Source organism: Misgurnus anguillicaudatus, chromosome 19 (assembly GCF_027580225.2).
Source record: "Misgurnus anguillicaudatus chromosome 19, ASM2758022v2, whole genome shotgun sequence".
Lineage (NCBI taxonomy): Eukaryota > Metazoa > Chordata > Actinopteri > Cypriniformes > Cobitidae > Misgurnus > Misgurnus anguillicaudatus.
This window is the reverse complement of record NC_073355.2, coordinates 50803713-50827524: the sequence shown is the minus strand read 5'-3', so window position 1 is coordinate 50827524 and position 23812 is coordinate 50803713. Positions and strand designations below refer to the sequence as shown.

General features: G+C 38.6%; 2 protein-coding genes and 2 long non-coding RNA genes across 4 annotated transcripts in view; 2 read left to right on the top strand and 2 right to left on the bottom strand.

The window, feature by feature from the left end:
• The window catches only part of LOC129422851 (uncharacterized), a 469570-nt gene that overhangs the window by 104018 nt on the left and 341740 nt on the right, over positions 1 to 23812 (top strand). The window lies entirely within an intron of this gene.
• The window catches only part of LOC129422329 (uncharacterized), a 97155-nt gene that overhangs the window by 5994 nt on the left and 67349 nt on the right, over positions 1 to 23812 (bottom strand). The gene's annotated exons all lie outside the window — the stretch shown is intronic.
• LOC129433842 (uncharacterized) lies at positions 3434 to 5191 on the top strand. Its single transcript, XR_012358915.1, has 2 exons — positions 3434 to 4066; positions 4404 to 5191. It is a non-coding gene; the product is annotated as an uncharacterized lncRNA (long non-coding RNA).
• On the bottom strand, positions 5559 to 6986 carry LOC141350794 (uncharacterized). The gene is made up of 4 exons (XR_012358909.1): positions 6906 to 6986; positions 6707 to 6775; positions 6499 to 6611; positions 5559 to 5708 (listed from the first exon to the last, which is right to left on the bottom strand). It is a non-coding gene; the product is annotated as an uncharacterized lncRNA (long non-coding RNA).

The following is a 23812-nucleotide window of genomic DNA, read 5'->3' as shown; positions in this document are numbered from 1 at the left end:
GTACAGCACGTTTTTTGTCCGGATCGCATACTTATGCTCTGCTACTCTTAACCGTAATTTCCTTTTTGTTTGACCAACATAAAAATGCCCACATTCACATTCCAATCTATATATTACATGAGAAGTATTACAATTGATGAAAGAACTAATAGGATACACTTTACCAGAATTCACATCTGTAAACGTATTAGTTTTCACCATATTGTCACAATGTCTGCACTTTCCACATTTAAAATTACGGGCTAACGAGGTAAGCCATGTTTTTTTCTCAGGCGTCGGAAGGTAACTACGTACAACCTTATTCCGTATCGACGGTGGATGTCTGTAACTTACCATAGGCTTTTCTGAAAAAATTGTACGGAGCGTGCTGTCGCTTTCTAAAATGTTCCAATTAGAATTGATGATGTGTTTAATTCGAATATCCTCAGCGCTATATGTTGTTAAAAATAGACACGATTAGAGTTATTAGAACGTGGTACCTTACTTTTTCTCAATAATTGTTCCCTATCCATAGATTTGAATCTTTCTGTTGCTTTTGTTAAAGTTTGTTGTATCATTACATTCAGCATATGAACCGAAAACATCCACCGCTGCTTCACCAAGCGTCGATGAAACAAGGTAACGTAGCTTCCGCTGATTTTAATCCCATACTGTATTTGTAGCGATGTCATTATGCGGTTTGACTAGATATGATGTTTTTAAGTAGTAAACGTATTCTCTCTCACGCGAGTCAGACCGATCGCGCAATGCATCACATATGCTTAAACTTTTATGTAGCCACGCAACAATAATTTCAGCATGCATTCACTGTATATAGCGGGACGTAATGTTGAGATTTTTCGAACGGATTCTTAACCTAAATTGCACCGCAATGCAAGTGATGCAAACCAAATGCAGCGTTCTATTGAAAAGGAATGTATGCATTTCTGCTGTACCAAAATGCAATGAAGCAACTGAACGTCTGACTGGGGTGTCACTCTTCCTCACCCACAGCACGCGTGCACATACAAACACAGGTGCACACACACAGGTTGTTACCATAGCAAATAGGCTCACCCCAGAAATGATATATTATTTAGTAGCCTAATGGTAAATGCTGTAATAAGAAAGCCATAAGTACAGTAAGGATCTGTTCTACTTTTGACCTCTTCATCTGATACTGTTTAGGTGATAGCCCCTTTATTTTTTTCTTTATTTTTTCTTTTTTTTGTTTCTTTTTATTATTTTGTCCTCTTCTGTATTTTATTTATTTATTTATTTATTATTATCATTATTTTCTCTGTATATTGTCTCGATATTGTAGTATGTCTATGTTTTTGTATGCATGTTCTGTTAGTTCTTGCAACAAAAAAAAAAATGGATTTATTGCGTTTTGGAACCAAACTCTTCAAATATTAATCTGCTATCTTTATCTGTATCTCAAGAGAATCTGAACATGTGAAAAATCTTAATTAGACACCAAAAAAGACAATGGATTAATGTTTCATAAAACTTGTCATTTAGTGTTATCAAATTGAAGTTGTTTTTAGTCATGAAATGAAATGTGACACATTCTGGATGTCAAAACTTGTTCTTACATCTGTGTGAACACGAGAGGAACCGACATACAGTCAATGAAAGCCACAATAAAAAGTTCAGAAAAGGTATTCTAGCAGGATCTATTGAATCATGATTTGTTTCGTGTATTTTAAACTTTACCTTATCAAAATTGTTTTACATTTTACCAGAGATTTAAAGTAATGAAGTACTTTTACTTAATACTTTAGTAACTGTACTATATCAAAGTGTATGAAATGTGGTGGATTTAAAAGTATGATGTTATAATACAGGAAAGTAAAAGAAAAACACAGAGTAGATGCTTGAAAATGTCCTTTTAAAAGCAACAGTACTTAGTACTTTACACATGCATTTAACAAGCCTCATCCTATTTAAATCACAAACATTTGTGTAGCCCTATTCTACAAACTTACATGAAACAGTCCGAAGAAATAACGAGTCACCTCCTCGCGGTAAAAATGCGGGCAGTTCTTCTGATTGCAGGCAAGATTTTCGTTTTTAAATCCTCCAAGAAATGCGAAAATCACGTCTTTTCTCCTCACAAATTTCCCTCGTCTTGTCTTTTCTTCTTCTCTTTTAACGGCGGTTGGCATCCAGTTTATAGGCGCATTACCGCCCCCTCTGCTCCGGAGCGTGGATCTGATAATAAGTCTACTCCCTTACTCATGGATTCGTTCTCGATTACACAAAAAATTAATAAATAAAACCACATTAACCAAATACACACATACACAAACATTCGAATAATTTCCCACCAATACAACTAAATAGATTTTATATCTCACTTTTTTTGTCCTGGTTTTTCAAAGCAAAATTTGACTGGATCACCCTGATACAGATACACAAACACAGTTTCAGTGTTTTTACTTGAAGAGACAATAAAACAACACAATTTTCTCTTTTTTTATTTCAATTCAACATTTAGTCTGTTCTTCTGGATCACAAAAAAAATGCAGATTATACACAAACACATGCATTATACATCATAAAGAGGCTAAAAGTCTTGTAGTTTTACATGGGTAGAGATGCCGGTCGACTGTCCTGCAAAGTTCAGCTCCAACCCAAATACACCTGAAGCAGCTAATCAATGGCTGCGTCCGAAACCGCATACTGTATAGTAGGTACTGAATTAGATGAAGTACCTACTTACTTGGCGTTAAAACAGTAGGTACTGTATAGTATGAATCCTGGTAGTATGAATGAGATTCGGACGTACTACATCCGCCATGTTGCTACATCACGTGACATACGTCGTCATCACGTCGTGTCATTTCAGCGCGAAAACAGCCGCGTGCCTCTTCTTCTTCGTTGGATAACTCCTCGTCCGGGGCATCATGGGATAGTGTAGCGTCCATCGTATGCACACTGCAAAATCTAACCGGAAGTAGTAGGTCATCCGGGTACTTTTCGCATACTGTTTTTCGAATACTATGTATTCGGACATACTACTCGCTTCGCCTACTGCTTTTCGCGTACTATATAGTATGTAGTAGGCGGTTTCGGACGCAGCAAATGACTTCACGATTACTGGAAAATTGAAGGCAGGTGTGTTTGATTACGATCGCAAGGCGATACCATTGCGCTTGCGCACATGACGTTAGTAGTGGGGCGTGGCCAAACGAGCAGCAGCTCATACATATGTAATGGCTTGCTCAAAACGGCACAATCTAAACTGCCCTGAAACAGAGGCCACTACATGGGTAAGACTCTTTGCCTACAAGCTATTTCGGGCAAACAACTTATAAAACATGTTTTATGGAACTCATACACCTATTTAACTTATGGAAAAGCAGCCATAATATGGGCACTTTAAAACTACATTTGACTGTTTGGTCTCTGATGATTGTGATCAATATACTACACATAGGGTGGCCATTCGTGCCACTTCCGCCAGACACGTCCCGCTCTTTGCTTTGTGCACTGGTATTTGTATTTGTATTTATTCCGATCTCCATTAGCTGTGAAAGCACAGCTATTCTTCCTCTAGTCGATACTTCACTACAAAAACATTTACATGAATAATGTGACAAAAATAACCATAATACAAACACAAATTCGTAACATCAATAAAAACAGCACATAAATACATACTCACACCCACACACATACATCCACACACAGGACCTAGTTTATGTTAGAGTAATAACAGAGAGATACGCTTACTCATTGCGATTCGTAGAAATTTTTATGATAAATAATACTATAAAGAATCCCATTTTCTTATTTTGAAACATTTGAAGCACTTCGATATAGGAAGCAACATCACAGGACCAAATCTCAGGACAATAGTCTAATTGTGAGAGTACAAGTGTTTTTCTTTTATCTGGAGCTGTCGCGCGACTCAACCTCCTGTGATGTCACGAGCTACAGCCAATCCGACCAGGGGTTGAGGTCACACGGAAAGAGTAGCATGTCACAGTTATGAATGCCTGAATGACGTTTCACATATATGTCTGCGCTGAGAAAAAGAAACGGTGGAGAGAAATAGCAAACGCTTTAAAACAGCCAGGTGAGCAAATGTTATTATTACATTATCTAAATGTTATAGGATCAAATGTAAATTGATTGGTCATATTCCATATACATGGATATTATTGTAATCCTATTTTTGGGATATGTCTGTAAAACATTATAAAGTGTATAATTATTTTTACTGTAATTCTGTTTATTGTTATATATTGTGTATTAGAGGATATTCAGCTACATTACAATCTGCCTTTTGTACCAGTCGAAAGAGCTTAAACCAAGGAATAAATTCTCATATTTAGTTTGAATAAACAAATAAAATAAATGAAAGTGTGAATGTAAATATTAACTGAAAAAATGCATTTCTTTATTGATTTTAGACTTTACTGTTGCACAAGTGGACTCACAAACAACTACATCAACTTCATTTGGGAACCATGGCTTTGGAATTGAGGGATATTGAAGACCCAGTTCTTTCATCACATCTCAAAAGAAGCATAATGGTGATCATATTCAATGCCCAGGAGACTGACAAAAGTGGATCAATGTTGTCACCTGAACAACCTACCTTATGTATATATCATACATGACATGTGCGGTCCCGATGTGTTTTTGTTTACAAACTATTGACTTTACTATGTATTACATTTATCAATACGGTGATTAAACTTGTTAAAGGGTTTAGATTGAATTTCCCAGTGCTGTTTCATGAAATAAATGGTCTATCGGAAAGTAATACATTTAATGCAACAAAGTATAAAAGTATAAAACACATTGAGTCATATTTTACAAAAACAGGCAATATGAATAGTGCTTTAGTGCCATGTAGTACATTAGAATGTATATTATGTGAACAGACAAAATATACATTGTTAGAACACATGCAGTGCGCCACATTAACACAATTAAACATGACAAAACTCCCTATGTAGAGCTCCTTTAAGGGCTGGGTGATATATAAATATCATAATATAATTGTGTGTGATTGGCTGTTAGATTAATCCACATTGAGTAAAAATGCCCAGAGCTTATCATCACAATCGCCATAAATTTTATCATGATCAGATATGTTGATGTTTAATCGCCCTAGTATAGAAACATTGTTAATGTTCTGTGAATAATGAGTGTGGATCAAGAAATAAAGTTTGTATAAGGCACTTAATTGCAACATGCAGATTGCCTTTATTACATTCCTGCACCTTTTGATTTGTATGCAATTAAAATGTATTCAATAATAACACAACAATAAACAGAATACTTAAAACAGTGAATAAGTGAACCACATGTGTGTTCTTTACAAATACAGGACTTAAGAACACACAAGAAAATGAATGTCCTAAACTGACAATAACTGGCTTTAATCTGCTGTTTGCAGGGATAACTCTACATCAGTTCCTTTTAAAATGTGATGAACTTGCCAATAATCACTACCCGCTGGTGAGGCAAAGTAGTCCCGCATCAGATTGCGTTGCACTTTTGCTATTGCCATACAATTGCGATGTGAGGTGTATTTCATCGGTTGAAAAGCACACATCCCGTGAATCTTCCACTGCCCATCATCCATGTTGTGGTCAGCAGTCTGCTACAGCTGGAGTGGTAGCAAGTACCCCAAAGCAATGTGGAAACTGCCACTTCCTTTCGAAGTCCATGGCTATTGTATGCCACTCTCCTTCCGTTGATGGTGTCTAAAACAATCGGACACACCAAATGTCACTGATTAAATTATTATATATTCAAGACTACAGTTTACAATGGATTTATTTGCATAGTTATATGCAGAACAAAGTTGGATAGCCATGCTTTTGTGAGTCAAACACCTTGGGTCTCATTTATAAAACTGTGCGTAGGATCCTTACTAAAAGTCTACGTATGCACAAAAGCCAAAAAGGCATATGCCAAAAAATATTAAGACAGACAAAGCAATGTTCCCTTTCTGCAAGTGTGCGTACATAAATTATCTTCAGATCCCACCATGCAAGCCCATTCTCCCATTAAGTTTTTTTTTATAGATCACAACCTTTGCGTGGGAACTGGCGTACGCATGTTTCCAGACCTGTTTTGTGCGTACGCATGCTTTATAAATGAGACCCCCTCTTACTTAATCCATATAAATAAGTATAACGATAAACTAAACAACATGTAGAATAACAAATATTACAATATTAGGTTTAGAAGTAATTTTATATTTATTGTTGTGTTAGTTCCACAATTCATGTTTCTACACAAAATACTTTAATATACACATAGTGTAAGCTCAGATAAAAATATGAAATTAATGTATACATGTATGTATAGACATAAAAATAGAATTACTTATGCTTTTCCGAACTATATCCCTGTTTCTAATAATACTTTTTACTAAAATACTTTAATCAAAGACAGTCAACTGCTGATGTCCACAATGTTATGGGTGTTCTTTTTTTAAAATGAAGTAGTAGATATTATATATATCTTTATATTTTGTAATAACCCTACCTTCAAGAAATCGTCCTTTATAACCTGGTACAGAGCATAACATCCAAAACTATTTGTGAGATGGTGCTGGTCTCCCATCATGGACTTGAACCTGATGAACTTGAACGTGTCACCTGTAAGACACAAAAAAGTTCAAAAACATACCCAGACAGAAAAAACGTTATGACAACATTCAGTTCATATTCGTTTGAAATGAAATCACACAAACCTGTTGCATAGAATCGCAGGGTCAAAGACAAACGCTCTCCAAATCATGTTTTGCGAAGCCTGTCCTATTCTATTTGAACGATAATTAAATCAAGAAACACAGCTCTAAAGCACAGTAGACAACACTTTGATATTTTAAATGTGATCATAGCCAAACATAAGCATGCAGCTATATTAAACAAGCTATAACAGTTACTCACCTCAAATCTTTAATCCCTGCTGTCCGCGTGTGGTTCTGATCCACCTCTCCACATCACATCTCTATAATTTTTTTCTTTTGCGGCTTTGCATCCAGGGGCGAAAATCTCATCTAAATGTTGGGGGGGACAATAAACATAAAATTTTTCAAGAACAATTTTTGAAGGGGACACCAATAATACAGGCAAAATTGTACTTGCAAGGAAATGGGTACAGAAAGAAAACGTTTCTCTTTCTCTATGAACGGACGCAAATTTAATTTTAATACATATGAATGCAGAGGTGATGTTATGAACTCTGTCTGTGTACCCTGTCTTGTACTCTTATTTTGAAGTCATGTCTGTGTCATCCATGTCTGTAGTTCTTTGTAGTTCTTTTGTTCATTGGTCTGTGTGATGATTGTTCCCCAGGTGTGTCTTGTTTTCCCTGATTACTCTGTGTATTTAAGCCTAGTGTTTCCAGTGTCTGATGTCGATCGTTATTTGATGTTATGGTGTTTCGTGTTCCGTGTTCTTGGTTTCTTGTTGGATTACCTGCTATGTTTTTGTTTGTTTGTTGTTATTTTTAATAAACCTCACTGCACTTGGATCCGCATCCTGTCTTACCTGGATTTCACCCGTAACAGAACGATCGACCATCCAGGATCCAGCAGCAATTCCTCATCTCCCGTGTTTTTTCAAATTCCCTCGTCTCCATAGAATCCAGTATGTCAGCTTACAGCCATGCAGACTTTTGTGTTTCCACCCCCATTTCTGACAAGGAGTTCTGGCAGAGGCGGAACAAACTCGCCTCCCTTCGTCCGCGGGGCCAACCAGTGGACGAGTTCGCTCATAAGTTTTGGGCGGAGTCACAGGGTCTGCGTCTCAACGTGACTGAAATGAAGATTTGGTTCAATCACTGCTTGGGCGAGCCTGTCTCGATGCAGGAGATTTATGAGCTGAAGGAGTTGGATTTTTTCGCTTTTGCCCGTCATGTGGATTTACGTAGCAGAGGGCATGAGCGATTTATGCCGGAGTTGCCGGAGGCAAAATCTGCAGCCTCCGCGCTACAGACTCTCGTGCCAGTGGACGTTAACCCCTCACGTTGCTCACGACACCGGCGACGGAGGAGGAAACCCATGCCCGAGCAAGCTACTGTGAGCACGGACGCTATTCTCCCGAGTCCTGTTTCCCCTGTGTCAGCGCCCGTGCTTAAGATGGCCGCCACGTCATCCCACTCCATGCCTCAGCCTCAGTTCGCTGTTGTTAAACCTGCCCCAGTTTTCGAGTTTGCCACAACCATACCAGCTCCGATATGTCAGAAAGCCACCATCATGACTGTCCCAGTTGTTAAAGGTGCAGTAGTGACACCTACACCCATTTTCAAGATGGCTCTCATACCCGAACCTACTCACAAAATGACTGCCACACTCACTCCACTTCAACAACCTGCATGGATGAACTCTTCAGCACTGCCAAAGTTCCGATATATAATCACCAGTCTGATGGATGTACCACTGGTATCTGTACGGGTGGCTGGGGTGCCCCGTCCTGTGGTTTCTAGCTCCGTAGTGCCTACTAAGTCTGAGGTATGTGCTCTTCATTCAGTAATTTCCATATTTGGCATGGCTCTGTGGAGTGTGTGGTCCGCGTACTGCTCTTCTGTCTCCTATGATGCTTTCCAGGTATCCATTGAGTCATCTGAGCCCATTGAGTCATCTGAGCCGAGTGAATCTCCCGAGTCCTCTGAGCCGAGTGAATCTCCCGAGTCCTCTGAGCCGAGTGAATCTCCCGAGTCCTCTGAGCCGAGTGAATCTCCCGAGTCCTCTGAGCCGAGTGAATCTCCCGAGTCCTCTGAGCCGAGTGAATCTCCCGAGTCCTCTGAGCCGAGTGAATCTCCCGAGTCCTCTGAGCCGAGTGAATCTCCCGAGTCCTCTGAGCCGAGTGAATCTCCCGAGTCCTCTGAGCCGAGTGAATCTCCCGAGTCCTCTGAGCCGAGTGAATCTCCCGAGTCCTCTGAGCCGAGTGAATCTCCCGAGTCCTCTGAGCCGAGTGAATCTCCCGAGTCCTCTGAGCCGAGTGAATCTCCCGAGTCCTCTGAGCCGAGTGAATCTCCCGAGTCCTCTGAGCCGAGTGAATCTCCCGAGTCCTCTGAGCCGAGTGAATCTCCCGAGTCCTCTGAGCCGAGTGAATCTCCCGAGTCCTCTGAGCCGAGTGAATCTCCCGAGTCCTCTGAGCCGAGTGAATCTCCCGAGTCCTCTGAGCCGAGTGAATCTCCCGAGTCCTCTGAGCCGAGTGAATCTCCCGAGTCCTCTGAGCCGAGTGAATCTCCCGAGTCCTCTGAGCCGAGTGAATCTCCCGAGTCCTCTGAGCCGAGTGAATCTCCCGAGTCCTCTGAGCCGAGTGAATCTCCCGAGTCCTCTGAGCCGAGTGAATCTCCCGAGTCCTCTGAGCCGAGTGAATCTCCCGAGTCCTCTGAGCCGAGTGAATCTCCCGAGTCCTCTGAGCCGAGTGAATCTCCCGAGTCCTCTGAGCCGAGTGAATCGCCCGAGTCCTCTGAGCCGAGTGAATCTCCCGAGTCCTCTGAGCCGAGTGAATCTCCCGAGTCCTCTGAGCCGAGTGAATCTCCCGAGTCCTCTGAGCCGAGTGAATCTCCCGAGTCCTCTGAGCCGAGTGAATCCCCTGAGTTCCCCGAGTCCCCTGAATCTTCTGAGTTCCCTGAGTCTTCTGATTCCCCTGAGCCGAGTGAGTCTTCTGATTCCCCTGAGCCGAGTGAGTCTCCTGATTCCCCTGAGCCGAGTGAGTCTCCTGATTCCCCTGAGCCGAGTGAGTCATCTGATTCCCCTGAGCCGAGTGAGTCATCTGAGCCGAGTGAGTCATCTGAGCCGAGTGAGTCATCTGAGCCGAGTGAGTCATCTGAGCCGAGTGAGTCATCTGAGCCGAGTGAGTCATCTGAGCCGAGTGAGTCATCTGAGCCGAGTGAGTCATCTGAGCCGAGTGAGTCATCTGAGCCGAGTGAGTCATCTGAGCCGAGTGAGTCATCTGAGCCGAGTGAGTCATCTGAGCCGAGTGAGTCATCTGAGCCGAGTGAGTCATCTGAGCCCCATTGGTCAGCTAGTGTGGTCACCGCGATGCCCCAGAGACTCTTTGTCGTCACCAAGACTATGGCCAGTGCTGAACTCTCTGCATGTCCTAAGATGACTGTCCCCAAGCTCTTTCCCCTCATTGTCTGGTCTGAGATGTCAATATGTGAACTCACTGCCCTGTCTAACCAGGCCCAGAGGGCCTCTCTCTGTTCTCTTCTACCCAGGTTCATGATACCACCAGCACCACCCTGGTATCCAGTCCCTCTCTGGTCTCCGGCTCCGCCCTGGCTTCCCGCCCTGCCGGCTCCGCCCTGGCTTCCCGCCCTGCCGGCTCCGCCCTGGCTTCCCGCCCTGCCGGCTCCGCCCTGGCTCCAGCCTCCGCCCGCGGCTCCGCCCTGGCTCCAGCCTCCGCCCGCGGCTCCGCCCTGGCTCCAGCCTTCGCCCGCGGCTCCGCCGTGGTCCCTGTCTTTGCCTACGGCTCCGCCCTGGCCCTTGGACTTTCATGGCCTTGGCCCACCATCCCTCCCCCGGGTCCACCTCCATGCCACCGCCCTCCTAGACTGTTGTACTTTGGGGTTTTCTGGGGGGCGTCTGGAAGCCGCCCTTTGAGGGGGGGCTATGTTATGAACTCTGTCTGTGTACCCTGTCTTGTACTCTTATTTTGAAGTCATGTCTGTGTCATCCATGTCTGTAGTTCTTTGTAGTTCTTTTGTTCATTGGTCTGTGTGATGATTGTTCCCCAGGTGTGTCTTGTTTTCCCTGATTACTCTGTGTATTTAAGCCTAGTGTTTCCAGTGTCTGATGTCGATCGTTATTTGATGTTATGGTGTTTCGTGTTCCGTGTTCTTGGTTTCTTGTTGGATTACCTGCTATGTTTTTGTTTGTTTGTTGTTATTTTTAATAAACCTCACTGCACTTGGATCCGCATCCTGTCTTACCTGGATTTCACCCGTAACAGGTGAAAAGATTAATAAAATATTCTACTTAAGTAAGAGTAAAGTTACTTTAATAATATTTTACGTAAGTAAAAGTAAAGTTACTTTAATAATATTTTACGTAAGTAAAAGTAAAGTTACTTTAATAATATTTTACTTAAGTGAAAGTAAAGTTACTTTAATAATATTTTACTTAAGTAAAAGTAAAGTTACTGGTCTAAAAATCTACTCAAGTAAAAAGTAAGTCATTTTAATTTTAAGAGTTACTTTTTTACAGCGGGGAGAGGTTTCTAGTATAGTTCACAAAGGAAGTATATATACATCTCAAACTATGTTTTTAATTGTAAACATCTCTACAATTAAAGTGCAATAACAAATGTTAATAAAATAAAAAGCTTTTTTATAACTAAGAAACATTTATGGAATTATTTAATGAGTTTTACAGGTGAGTTATGCACTTTTGAAGCAAACATAATATGAGGTCAGCAGCTATTAAATACAATCACTATAGTAAGGTTGTAATTGATGTATTGCTGGTAACATACATTATGTTATTAAACTATATACATAAATGAGCATATAATGAGATGAGTGCCATGGCTATACACTATACATCCTTTACACGTTTATTAGCTCCCAGACCTGTGTACCTGATGTCTTTCAATCTCTCTCTCTCGCGCTCTCTCTTTCTGCAATGTCTAATGACATGTGCATTCTCGAGGACGTTCTTAAATTGTTTGACTTCGCGAAGCTGCTAGACCTCGGAAGATAATGCGCATGTATTAAAAACGCATCGTGCAAATTAGCGGTTAAAACCCGGTCGGCAATTCTCAAACTCCGTACTCAAGAGCATGAACCCTAATTGAATGGAACAATCGCTTTGCGTCAATGGCCAGGGGTTTCTTTCGTAAGAATTGAATTGAGGGTCTGCATTAGCCCGCGCCTGTCTCGTCCCTCTCCTTGGTTCTTTTTGCGCGTTCTCCCGCCCATCAATCAATCATCCGACCGTGGCGCGTCTTTATCACCTTACTTTTATATTTATTTTTACTCAGTAACGGATATGATTTAACATGTAGCGAAGTAGCCTACAATACTTTAAACATACTTAAGTAAAAGTAAAGTACAGATTTTAAAAACTACTCAAAGTAAAAGTACACAAAAAACTCAGTTACAGCAAGGTGAGTAAATGTCATTTGTTACTTTCAGCTCTGCCTCACCTCTGCATGAATGCATAAAAATCTTTTCTTGATCGTTTATCTGCTTCTGTTCTCAGAAAACGAAATATGTTCATGTTTATATGTCAACATAGTCCAGTTTTAAAACATATGAGGATAAACTGACAAGTGATGGGAAACGTTGTATTGTATATAGCTGATTAACGCGTCGTCTCCGTACACTTCTCTACCACCGGAATGTGTGTCGGTGGTGACCGGTGAGGTAAAAGGGGCGCGGGCAGTGGACCAAACCACTGTGAGGGAAGGGAGGGGGAATCAAAATGTTTAAAAGTTTTTTTGTTGTTGCTCCGTTTGCATTTGTATTGTTTTACTTCTTACACGACTATTTTAAGTATTATAAATCATTACATTATTTTCAATACACATATTCTAATGATATTTTAGGGGGGACAACCCTCAGATAGGGGGGGTCCTGTCCAAACCCCCCCCCCCCCCGGGATTTCCGCCCATGGTTACCCCCTGTTGTGGGGCATTCACGTTGTGTCGTGTGGTGTGAACTGCTCAACAACGTGAACACTCCTTATTTCACAGAGAGCAAGTCATGTAGTGTGAACCGCACAGTTCGGACCTACGTTTCAAAGTCATGTAGTCTGTACGAGCCTTTAAATTACCTGAGGACTGCATCTGTATTTATCACTTCTTATTTTAGTTCTTATCTACCTTTATATGTAATAACATTAGGGGAGAGGCGGGAACAAGCTAAGGCTTTTGATTGGGCTCTATCATTCAAAAATATTTGAGGTAAATTAATCATTTTTACGCACGATGCACATGAGTTGTTGTTTTTGTAAGGTATGTTTGTAAAAACAACTTAAATGGCCTAAAATAACTAAAACATTGTCCTGCTGAGGGGTATTGCACAGAAGCAAGATAAGGGATTAAGCTGGGATTTTTCCAGTTATCCTGTCTGAATTTAGCCAGACTCGGTTGCATGAAGGGAGGCTAAATCAATCTAGATGAAGTTACTATGGAGATTTACTCTTTGCCGCTAGCCTGCTCCAGAGCAGGCTACAACCAGGCTAAGATTAATCCTAGTGATTAATTCAATTCAAATAACTTTATTGATACCAGGGGGAATTAATGTTACAGTCATAGAAAAGAAAGAAATTAAAGTAAAATTAATAAAAACATAATTGTATGTAGTGGGTGAAAGGGATTGTTCAGAATTGAATTTAGTTTTGACAGTATTCTTCTCTCAGCCACAACATGTACAGAGTCCAGCTCCAAACCAAGTACAGAGCCAGCCCTTCTAATTAATTTGTCCAGTTTATTTCTGTCTGCCACCTTCATACTAATTCCCCAACAGACCACTGCATAAAAAATGATGCTAGACACCACAGACTCATAAACCATCCACAGCATGCAGATTAATCTGCTAGTTCCTCTGTCAATCCTGCGGGATATTCAGTCTCTTCATGGTCCTGCATTAGAATACTAGATATACTGTAATTTATCTAAGTATGCATACTGTTATTTTAGTGTTATTATGGAGACTGCTGTCAGGGGTTTGATGAATACATTTATTAATGCAGTTGTTGAGATAAGAAATGGCTGATGAAGTTGAAAGGCGGTTTCAATTAAGTACATAACAAGGTCAATATGTAGACGAGCATTAAGGCACGAGAAATATCTGACTGAGAGGTACAGATTCTCAGGTGATGTAAGAAATGTAGGTCTAGCACTGAAATCACTTCTACAAGATTGCAAGTAACAGGAAGAGATTACTCCATAAAGTGTTACATTAGGGGAGTCACAGTAAAACGGGCATTATTTTGTGTTACAGTTTCCTCCATTGTCATTGGATGCGGTGGATTGCACCCACCCCTGTGCCAGATATATGAGACTTTTTTAATGTTAAAATTAGTACTACATACAATAAAATATGTCAGCAGACACCTTTATGTGTAGATTTATTTCTGCAGTCAAGTCACCAGCATGCAAAATGTTCTTAATCTTGATTTTCTGAAAGTGATGGATGGTCCAAATTATTATGCACATGCTATTTTTTAAAATAAAGTCAGTAAGTTTACAAATTGTATTTTAATCTCAATAGTATGACACATATGACAGTGTGCATGTTATTCTATTTAAATACATAATTTGACATATTCAAAATTCAGTGTGTTAAAATGATTCATACAGTAGAACAGATATCTGTCAAATGTGCTGCATGGACAGATAATTAAAAAAAGTTACATTAGAATATTTTTTCCACATGACTTTAAATCTCCAATTTATTAAACTTGTAAGTCTATAGTTTCTGTCTTTAATTCACTTGAAGATGCTAGTATTGCATTATTATTGTAGCTAGTATTATAGTGCTGTCCACCTCACAGATCTTTCATATAATGACGCTCTATAGACTCCTAAGACTGAGGTCAGAGGATAGTATTCACACTGTACCTTATTAATTGTTTTCTTATTTCATGCCCATATTAAAATAGTCAGTGTTGCTTTTTTTGCAGCATATAATGTATTATCCTGCATGAAAGTAGATTAATTTCAGAAGACATGATTTTTTTTCTCCCATCCCCATCTTTAAGGTACTCTACATATCTTCCAGATGTTCTTTTGGCCCCCTCAAGGGACCTACCATCTTACTTCCCAATATTCCAGTCCAAACCAGCCTTGTTTGAACATGTTGGCTATTCACCAACAATCCAGAATATACTATTCAGTGTATTATGGCATGTGAATGAATAAAACATTTTGAAAACCTCATGAAGCTCACAGCAAATGTAGTATTTTTGGAAGCTTCAGTTTAGGGATGGGGTTGAAATCCACCTTTTATGCACTGAAGGATCCCATATTGAGGGCTTTTTGGTAGGGATGCACCAATAGGATTTTTTTGGGCCGATACCGATTTAAACAGACAACTTCTGGCCGATATTAAACAGTTGTATACAATACTACCTCCTCTTGATATTTCTGCAGAACACTCGTTGCAAATGGCAATTTTTTTTTTTTTTATTTTTTTTTTGGTCTTTATCCGAGATTTTTAAGAAAGCCCAGACCACAGACATTTTCCCAAAATACTCTAGACTGCATGGATCACATGAATGAGTAATCTCGCGTGATTAACTACTTGATTTATTATTTTTTTCCCCTCATTGCACTGACAAACTAATTTATACAACTTATTTTGTTTTGCAAAGTATTTAATTATTTTGATAATTATTGTTAAAAATGCTGGATTATGCAACACACATGCAAGTCATTGCCTTTATGCGGTTAATTAATAAACAATCGGTATCTGCCTTTCTCGTGCTGTTGCCGATATGCCGATGGTTTCAAATTCATCAAAAATCGGCCGATAAATATCGGCGGGCAATACATCGATGCATCACTACTTTTTGGTATTACAGGGACACCAGGATGTTTGCTGCTTAGCAGTGCCATTTTTATGGTTGCCTTTTCCTAATATTTTCCTTAAAAGATTCTTCATATGGTCAAATCCTGTACATAAATCTTATAATAATTCAATGATTTCAGTTTAGTTGCACCAAATATAAATTGTTATAGGAAATAAATAGCTTTTTTAAGATAATGCACACTTTTTTGCATCAAATACTGTATGAGCACATAGTAGTAGTTAACTGTTTGCAGTTTCATGATGAATTTTTATGAGTTTTATCAATTTTTGCATCAGTGATTCTGTGATCGACCCCGTGGTCTGTTTAAGAATGCCGTGAACGTTCACTTATCCTAGCTAGCTACACCTGGCTTGACATTTCTGCACGTTCTCATCCTGGCTTAGCAATCGTGCAACAGACTTAGCCAGGTCAAGTGCAACAGACTTAAACTAGGTCAAGCTGGGTCTTTTTGTTATCCTGGCTTTCTTAATTCTACTTTTGTGCAATACCCCCCTGGATTAATCTAAATCCTGTCCTGGAAACCACCCCTTAAAGTTTGTTTGTAGGACCTACAGTTATTGTACATATTGTACAATTACACCGAAAGTGAAATGAGTGCAAACGTTACCTCAGTTGTCTGTTGACAAATAAAGCTGAGGAACAGAGAGCTTAAAGTGAAGCATGAGACTCTGTTTCTCATGTTTTGCAGATTTAAATGCAATTAGCCGGCCGATATATCGGTCAAAACCTTAATCCCCCAACAAAACATTTATTCGAATTAATTAAAGTAAAATCACGCAGGTTTACACCAAACATAGATTCAGATCTGTAATTAATGCGTGAGAAAACAAGTGAATCATTACACCCCTATAACATAACAGTCAATCTTAGCATAACATGAATGTCAACGTTGGAAAAAACCCATTATCTGTCATATATAAACTAAATAAATGAGATGTTAAAAAGTCTGAAATCGATGGTGAATGTTTTACTGACATTAAATGTTTTAATGTCTCTCTTTTCATTTCTAGTTCACACCCTTAGAGTGAAAGTGATTGAGATCTTCAGTGAAGCTCCTCCTACAACAATCCACCAATAAATGCTGGAGACAAACACACAGAGAAATCACTCCATGTGTGACAACTGAAATCTTCATGACATAATGTTGATGCTGGTGAAAGAGGAGCTTGAGAAGATGACAGATCCACAACCATGCAGAATAAAGGATGAAGATACTGAGGAACAAATAGGTTGGTGGCTATTTTTCAATCTTTATTATTGATGGTTGAGGAATAATCATAAAAACATTAAGAAACATGAGGGGAAAAATTTGAAAGTCTGCACTTTAGTTCATAATGGAGGATCATACTTATGCCGAGCCACAGGAGAAGGAATCATCATTGCCAAAAAAGGGAATTAAAAAGGAAATGTGACGGCGAATTAAAAAAACGAGGGTAAGCATTGCACTTGTGGTGTTCTCAGTCAAAAATGACTGTCCTACAGAAAATAGTTTATAATCAGGGTCTTCAAATGTCTCAGACAGAAGAGAGAAAAGGAAGAGATGCACATTGTGTGCCCCAAAAGATGTCCACACAAACACTGTCTGTTTTAAATGCAAAGCACCCATTAACAAGGCACATAAAATAGGCTATTGTCATTCATGTGCATACGTTCAGTAAATACATTAGATGCATGCATCATTTACATGAGTTCACACAAAGTTGATGACATTTTGGTTTAATGACTCAGATTTGATAATGACTCTGTGCCATAGTGTAAAGCATAAAAGCAAACTTCATAGTTAAACATTAAAGTAGACTAGTGTGATCAACAGGAGTGATTATAAGATTTTCATTTTAGGGAGGTTCAGCCCCCAATGAGGCTATAATAAAATAATATATAATTAAATAAAAAAAAATATTTGAATACAGTGTAAGGTCAGGTCTACATATGAACAGTGGCAGAGCTGGATTTAAATGGGGTGGACAAGGCTACTTTACATAGTCAATGAAAGAGAACAATGTGCAACCTGTATCAAAAAGCATGAATGATTCTCATAATTACTGATTGCTTGACAGACACTTCAAAAGGAAGGCTTACTATAACCCTTATGAAAATAAACCATGTTTTTTATGGTAAAAGTGTAGTAACCATGTTTTATGGTGTATTAATTACTATTAGCTAAACATGGTTATACTGCAGTAAACATGTTATTTTGTGAAGCATTTGTTTACTACGATACTCACAAAGACATTTATTTTGAGACGTGTTTATTTGTATGTAAACAAAAAAAAACGCAGAAAAATCGGTGGACAACATAAACAGCATAGTACAGTAGCTAAGATTAACCTGTACTAGTAATATTGTAATGTATAGAAGAGATATCTAATTTAAACCAATGTCAGCTGACTCCCTAGGGCTTGAGAAAAAACTCCTATGAGAAAAAATCTGCTTAGGAGGAAAAAGTCCTAGGAAGAAAAAAAAACATTGAGAGAGAGCCAGACATAGATGATTTATAGATGACATAATATATATCAAGTATATATCGTGTGTGTGTGTATACAGGTGATTTATTTCACTAATTCCATTCAAAAAGTGAAACTTGTAGATTATATTCATTCATTACACACAGACTGATATATTTCAAATGTTTATTTCTTTTAATTTTGAGGATTATAACTGACAACAAAACAAATCCCAAATTTAGCATTTCAAAAAATTAGAATATTATATAAGACCAATACAAAGAAAAGATTTTTAGAAATCTTGGCCTCCTGAAAAGTATGAGCATGTACAGCACTTAATACTTAGTTGGGGCTCCTTTTGCCTCTACTGTGGCCAAACCACTGACTTTCTTACACTGTTAAACCTTACCAGGTTTTTTAGGAGTAAATTACTGGCAACACTGTTGCCAGCTAGTTACTGTACAGCATCTGTAACGGTGACTTACTGGCAACAGTGTTGCCAGTATAGTACTGTATCTATGACAATACAGTAATTTACTGTCTCTGTACCATTACGGTGTCTTACTGGCAACAATGTTGCCAGTTTTATACTGTAGGTTAGGCATTACAGTTAATAACTGGCAGCAGTGATTTCAGTTAATTACTGTACAGTACCACATGCTTCAGGTATAATACTGTATAGCATATGAAATGCCGTACTCATTGTGGTACTCTAAAACTTTTGAAAGATTCTTTTTTTATGTTACTTTATTAAAAAGGGAGAAAGAATCCCAAAATATTTAGACAAATACACTTTATTACTGTGGCAATAGATGTCAGGATCAGAGGACGGATGAACCCAATCGCAGACGAAGTCGGGGAAAACAGAAAACACTTTATTTACTAACATATAACAAAACCCACGAGGGTGTACACGACATGAAACACCGTAAGCAGATAGATAATACTAAACTTGACAAGATAACTCGGCTAGATAACCACATGAACACGAGAACAAAACAAAACAAATCTGCACAGAATTAAGGACACAATGACATTATATAGAAAAAAACAAACAGGATAACGAGGGGGAACAGGGGATGGGAGAAAACCAATGATTACTAATAAGCAGGAGAACGAGGGGGCGGGGACAAGAGACAAGACACCGAAGGCACATGACCCAATAAACAAGGCATGAACCTCCACATAGAGCAGGGATGGGCAACTTCGGTCCTGGAGGGCCGGTGTCCTGCAGAGTTTAGCTGCAACTTGCCTCAGCACACGTGCGTTAAAGTTTCTAGTATGCCTAGTAAGACCTTAATTGGCTGCTTCAGGTGTGTTTAATTATGGTTGGAGCTAAACTCTGCAGGACACGGCCCTCCAGGACCAAAGTTGCCCATCACTGACATTGAGCATGAGACTGCCAGAACTCCAAATTCCATAATACAAAACAAGACACCTTGGCAGGATCCTGACAATAGATAAATACATAACACAAGGAATCACAAAATTAAACTAAACAGAACTAATTTTCTGTAGAATTGGCAAAATCAGATAAGGTAACAAAAAGCAATAATATAAACAAAGAACACTGCCACTGCGTGACAGTTTAACCCAAACTAACAAAATCATACTCCAAAACAATGCAATCAAATAACATTCAGGTTATTTATTGGTAGTGCGACACATAGCAAAAAAAAACACATTTGGCAAATTGTCTGGTTTACTTTCAGTGTAATAGACAAATTCTTTTAAGACACTTAACAAAATCATGTCAAATCCCACCCTCAAAAAAAAAAAAAAAAAGATCTCCGTTGTCACTGTTGACCCTCAGGTTATTCCAAACCTGCAGTTATTCAACATAATTTTAATGACCTTCTTATATTCTTACAATTCAAGGATTAACAAAAATGCTTCATATAACATGAAGTAGAAACCAGAAATTAAGCTCTGTTTTTTGCACAGGCCTATTAAGGGGTAATGGTGCCACATGGTGATCAACAGTAAAAATTACAAATTTTACCTTTTTGCAAAAGGAAAAACCATCATCAATCAAAAATTGCTTTGCAATCAAAAATGTTGCTATAATGGAAGTCAATGTGGCAAAAATGACCACAAACCATAAATGAGGAAGGAAAAAATGTAATCTGATGCTGCACAAAAACTAAAAATTCATCAAAGCCAATGTTTTTTTCTAATCGTTGAAATGCCCAAGGCTGTGAAAAGGATTTTTAAAAAATCCAGTCCAAAATCACTTTTTATATTGAAAATAAGTCATTTTGTGTTTTTTCCAAATACTTATTTGGGAAGTTCACTTATAAACTTTTTAAAGAGTTACAATCATGGAATTTTTATAAATATTTGGTAATTTTGATCAGTATTGAGGTTGATTAATAGATTAATATTTTTTTATATTAATCTGATACATTTTTACAACAGTTTCATTTAGTGGCATTTTTGGCCACGAACAACACGAAAGGGCAGTGAATTTGAACAATGCACAAGGGTTAACGTTGATAGGAGATGCTGAAAACTTGCTAATCAGGAAGCTATTTGGAACCTTAACTTTATGTGTTTTAAAGACACTCACAAATGTTTTAACAGTTTACTTACTCATTTTCAGCTTTTAAACATACAAATCCACTATTATATTGTTCAACACAGCACGAGCAAACAAACAAACAAGATTATCAAGGCAAATTGGTGACACCTGCACCTGTGGATGTGTGTGTGTGTGTGTATGTGTGTGTGCCAGTAATTTACCAGATAATATTACAGTTATTTTCCTTAATTGGTGCAAAGAGTAATTCACTGTAGTTTATTATTAGTGCAGCATAACTGCACCTCATATAACAGTAAAATACCTTTCACCAATGTTAAAGCTAAATACTGCCAATTTTACAGTTATTAACCCAGAAATCTACAGCAAGGGTTAACAGTGTATTGTACATATCACTCGCAGACACAAACACAATGCTTCTTGAAGTGTATTGTCACTATGCTACGTGGGATGTGATCAAAGCCTGGAGTGGAGCAAAAGCACTTTCTTCTCTCCACTGTAAGCGTTCTGTAATCACTTTTGTAGTCACCTTTTTAACCCATGCCCAGATATTGGTAACACCACAAATGTTATAGGGTTTTGAACAGCGCACAAAAGTTAAACTACAAGAGCAGAAATTGGCAATAGAAATTACATAATGTACAGTCCCTCCAGAAAAACGCGATTGTGCGATCGCGCGATTTATTGCATAATCAGCCAAAGTCCGCATATTTATGCGGGGCTGCATTTTTTCCTAATACGCCACATTAATTACATATTTCCGCGCACAAAATATGCGGGGCTTGCATGATTTCATAATCACGCATTTTCGAAGCAAAAAGTCACATATACAGTATATATATAAGCAGAAAGTTGAAAAATGTTGCATTTACTTCCCAAAAGCGCAGCCGTGTCCCCTATTGCCATGGGAACGTTATGAAGTGACGTGATTATGTGACGTCAACATCATTGCAGCTTTTGCAAGTTTGTGCAGTTTTTGCAAGTTACGCAATTTTCACAAGTTCCCGCAATTCCATTGCATAAATTGCATAAATATCCCGCATATTCCATCGCATTTTTTAAGAAAACGTGCCGCAAAATCGAGGATTTTTGCCCGCAACAATCACAAAAAAACTCTGCGTTTTTCTGGAAGGACTAAATGTACTTCACATTAAAAATAACATGGATACATGACATCTCAAATGTGTTTTGTTACTCTGATATATCAATATGAACTATTTACTGTCTTCATTTTAGATATGATGGAAGTGAAAGAGGAGAGTCAAGCTGAAGTGGATGAGAAACATCAGATTGTAAAAATAAACCATAATGTTTCACAGAAAGAAACTCTGAAGACAGAAGACATAAAGTGTGAAAATAGTTTCAGTGAAGATGAACTCCCTGCAGATCACAAGAGGACTCACATTGAGGAGAAACCTTTAACATGTCATCAGTGTGGAAAAGAGTTTTAGATATAAAAGTAAACTTGAGGCTCATGTGAGGATTCACACTGGCAAGAAAGCATTCAAGTGCCACCAGTGTGGAAAGACTTTCACCTTTCATTCAGGCCTTTACCGGCACATGAAAGTTCACAGGGGAGAAAAGCCACACGCGTGCCAGCATTGTGACAAGAGTTTCCCATTTACAAGTGAACTTAAGATACACATGAGATCTCACACTGGAGAGAAAGCACATGTGTGCCATCAGTGTGGAAAGAGTTTTGCAAGTGTAAGTGTCCTTAACAGACATTTGAGGATTCATACCGGAGAGAAACCTTTCACATGTCAACAGTGTGGAAAGAGTTTCAGAACAAAAGGTCACCTTAAAGTACACATGAGGATTCACACTGAAGAGAAACGACACGTGTGCCATCACTGTGAAAAGAGATTTTAAACTTCATGTGAACTTAAGAGACACATGAGGACTCACACTGGAGAGAAACCCTACACTTGTCATCAATGTGGAAAAAGTTTCTCTGTTGAAAATAACCTTAAGATACACACAAGGATTCACACTGGAGAGAAACCTTACAGATGCCATGAGTGTACAAAGAGTTTTCAAACAAAATTTAACCTTAACTCACACATGAGAATCCACACTTGATAGAAACCATTCACGTGTCAACAGTGTGGATATGGCAACAAAGTTTAGAAATCAGCTGAGGTCGTATTAATAAAACTGTCTGGAGGATCCTTACTAAAAGTCTGCATGCACACAAAAGGCCAAAATATCAGGGACACGTTTCAATAAGGAGGTTCAACAAACTCTGAGTTTAAACTTGAAGTTCTGAGTTTTCGGTTACAGAATCGCTGATCTGAGTTAGTTCAATCGACTCTGAGTAGGTTGACTCTGAGTGAAGCGTGTGCATAACCACTATGAAAAGCCATCATCAATGGATCTCAGATATTACGATTTACCATGGCAACAGCACGTGACAAAGAGGTCTTAATCATTTTTACTACTAAAACTGAAAGTGTAACTGCAAGTGTACAGCAACTACGAGCTATATTTTAAAGAAAGTAGTTGTTATTGGAAATTGCTACTCTAGTAAATGTGTACATTTAATTTTTCATCACGGTTAAAATATCAGAAATAAATAAACTGAGGACTGTACGTTATTATATTCATTTTCATGCAGATGTAATCCCATGGACAAAAAGATGACAGCAGCTCAGCTAAAAATTAAATTAGACATAATACTTCGGCATAACCCTTATGCAACAAAAATATACTGCAGTATATTGGAAAATATCATGTAATATATTAGGCAATATATTCCCATATATCGGATTTAATATTTATATTTCCCAATATATTGTAATATATGCATAGAAAATATCATGTAATATATTAGGCAGTATATTCCCATATATAGGATTTAATATGTATATTTTCCATTATATTGCAGTATATGAATAGACCATACATGTATATATTGATACAAAATATATTGTAACCAAGACCAAAAAGGGCACTATGTTTTTCCATGTAATATTTTGTCTTTATATGATTTAATATACTGCAATATATGCAGGGGCGTCGCTAGATCCCTTTTACTGGGGCACATGCCCCAGTGTAAATCTTTTGTGTCCCGGTGTAAATCTCAAGTTTAAATTTTAGCAGTTAACTAGTGTATTCCTATACAAAGATAATCCCGGCAAAAACGGATCTATATGCAATGTAGTTACCCAATTTACGCTTGTAAAAGCGACAAAGCAGTCGCATTGACTCGTGCACACACGTATCCATGTCCATGCACGTCTTTGCGTTCATCTGCACACAACCACATTCAAAAGGTGACGCCACGCGAGTTAGCTTATGAAAACATGACTAGACTAA